The following is a 2,995-nucleotide window of genomic DNA, read 5'->3' as shown; positions in this document are numbered from 1 at the left end:
CCCTATCGCCGGGCCATGTGCGCGAGAGCCCGGCGGCAAACCTCGCGAGGCCGGCCGCCACCAAGGCGGGGGAGGGTAGGTTTTTTTTTTTTTAAGCGTCAGCCCTCTGCAGGAAACTGAATCAACTTAGACGGATCAAGAGTGGCTTTATGGTTGAGTCTCATGAGTTCCTCTTCACGAGAGGAGAAAAAAGCCGGCATTTTAAGCCCCGGTCGTGAGAATAGGGTGGGCAGCACACCCCCCGCTTCACGGATGGACTTGGTTCGCTCCAACAGGGCGGGGGTCGCCTGCTTCCAAACCGCTCGGAGGTGCAGCTCGGCGGAGCCATTCGGGAGGGTGGGGTGGTACCGTATTGCTTTGTCAAGTCTGTTGTTAGACATAGTATGCGCCGCACAGTTGTTTTTTTGTTTTGTTTTTTAATATTTCGGCTTGCTTAAATACTAAGGTAGAACTGAAGTACTGGAAAGAATAAAAATGAAAGGTAACCCTGCGATTTCAGGAAAATGGTATCGTCCAGGAATTGACGTTCCTGTAGCGTGGGGGTTGTATTAACTTTGTTAGATGAGGAGGTCGGGACACATCGAACAGGTCTATACTGGAGGGTCCGAGACAACGAGAGTAAGGAATAAGTATGCGCACTTTAATGACTTGAATAAAAGAAATATTACATCAAAGAAATATTAATGTAAAAGAAATGTATTGCATCAAAGCATAGGTTTGGCCCCTTCTGAACACCCGATTTATATCAGTATGAATAAATGGTAGAGCTCGACGAGCTTGGCCACATCATCAGTTTGCCATACACGTCATTTTTAAGTACCGGAAATAGTTGGGAAATATGAGCAGCCATGACACTAGAGGCAAGTATGGAAAAAAGCACGCGTGTTTTTTTGAGAACGTCTGCACTGTACTTTTACACCAGTTTTAAACTCCCTTAATTTTTTCCACCGCCCCTAGGTGAAGCTCTGCCTGACGGAGAGATGGGGAAAATTTTATCTGCTCATTTCTGCGTGCCAGGTTGCTGTTTTAAAGGCATAGTTAAATTTTACTCTAGTAAAAACTCCAAAAAATTCAATGAACTATTGTTTGTGGAATTGCTGGAGATTATTTATATGGAGGCCATGGCACTGAAACTGGTTTACATGTGTAGTGTAAATGTATCTTTGGGTTTCTTTGTTGCTCTGTCTCTGGGGGTACCTTGGGTACCCCCAGCTGTTACTAGTTTTACTAATGTTAATTATATATTGCTTTTCGACCAGAAAAAAAGAAAGTTTCTGATGCGGCTTACATAGAGAGAGGATAACAAGAGGAAAATTATTCCCTGGCCCCAAAGATCTCAGTCTGAAAAGAAACACCAGCAGGTAGAGACCAGCAACAGCCACTGGAGAGATGCTGTGCTGAAACTGGATAGAGCCATTTGCGCTCCTGCAGTTTAATACAAAGAGAATCACTGCATTGAAAAGTGCCTTTTTGCCCATTTAAGCCAGGGTATCTTGTTCTACTGCAACTTCCATTGATGTGTTTAGAAAACCAAAGAAACTCCATGCTTGCCCAGAATACCTCATTTTAACTTAAAGTAACCCCAGCCCAGCTCAGGAACATCACTGCCTCTCATGATCAACGTCATTATCTCTCTCCACTAGATTGTATCTATGAAACTTGGTTCTAACAAGCTTCTCACTGTTTTTCGCTGACAGTTAAGAAAATAGGATTTAACCAAATGAGTAATCACCAGATGAACAATGAATCATTCACATGTGTACTAGATACTTAGACCACCATTTTATTGTCACGTATACTTTGTGTAGGGTGTCAGCATCATTCAGATTGTTTGTATAAATGTGAGATGCACCTATAACCAAACTGTAATCGGTTTGAGAGCGTAAGCCTATTGATTACCTATTGCTAAACTGCAGTAGCAATAAAAGCCTCTAAATGATTCCCACTGAGTCTGTTTGATTGACTAAGAGGCAGACCCAGGGACCAACCATGTTCACATCACCATCATCCCCAATATCTGGGGATCCAAGGCTGGGAAGGAACCCTCAAGGGCTCATGGTAAATTACAATTCATTGCTTTCTGCTCTCAAAATAATTTGGCTGCCCAAATAGTTCATTTCCAGAGCAAATTTTGTCAATAATGGGCATGGAAGTATTTCAACAGGGTTAACAAGTCTCACACGGGAACAGTACCTCTCTCTGACTGACCTGTGACTAGCCCTATATTCCTAAGTAATTTCACAAGATAAAGTTCTCAATTTCACCAAAGCCCTGTGCCATATAGGTTCTGGCATCTCCACCATCCAGGCCTGTAGCCAGTCTCAAACAATTTGGGGGGGGGGGATTACAGGAGTCAGGGGAGGCAGGTTATAAAATGTTCAGTGAAAACAGCCCATGAGGCTGTGGAGGAAAGAGAATATTTTGGTGTGGCAGGTACACACCATGCCATCAGCTGGCTATGGGCCTGCCACCATCTCTTGTGCATTAACACTTGACACTGTCTTCATAGGCAGAGTCAAGTCCTTCTGCAAGAGTAGCCAACTTTTCTTACTGCTCTGCTTTTTACAGCAGCCTGCTATGCTGAAATGTCAAACAGGAAGCTTTTCCTGGCATGGTGAGAAAGTGGTGGGAAAAGTTTCCTCTGTTTAATTCCTGCAGGTCAGGGTGCTTTGAAAAGCATAGGAGTGAGCTGCTATAATCACAGTTGTCAATCACACTGTCTTGGGGACAGAATACAGGCAGAAGGAATGCCCCTTCCACTACTTCAGTATTCACCATGCTCCCATCCTATTGTGACTGTTCATGGTCCTACTCCACATTTCTAGTGGCTGCTGGGACTGGATGTGTGCACAGACTCACAATGTGGTGGGGGCAATTCACAGGTTGATTATTTCCAGGGTCTACATAAGCAGCAAGGTGAAGTGGTAGAGTCCTGCAATAGTTGAAGGGACTGTACCACTTCCGATTGCAGGTGGAACGAACATTTTTTTACAGC

This window comes from Hemicordylus capensis, chromosome 13 (genome assembly GCF_027244095.1).
Source record: "Hemicordylus capensis ecotype Gifberg chromosome 13, rHemCap1.1.pri, whole genome shotgun sequence".
Classification (NCBI taxonomy): Eukaryota; Metazoa; Chordata; class Lepidosauria; order Squamata; family Cordylidae; genus Hemicordylus; species Hemicordylus capensis.
Note: the sequence above shows the minus strand (reverse complement) of the source record.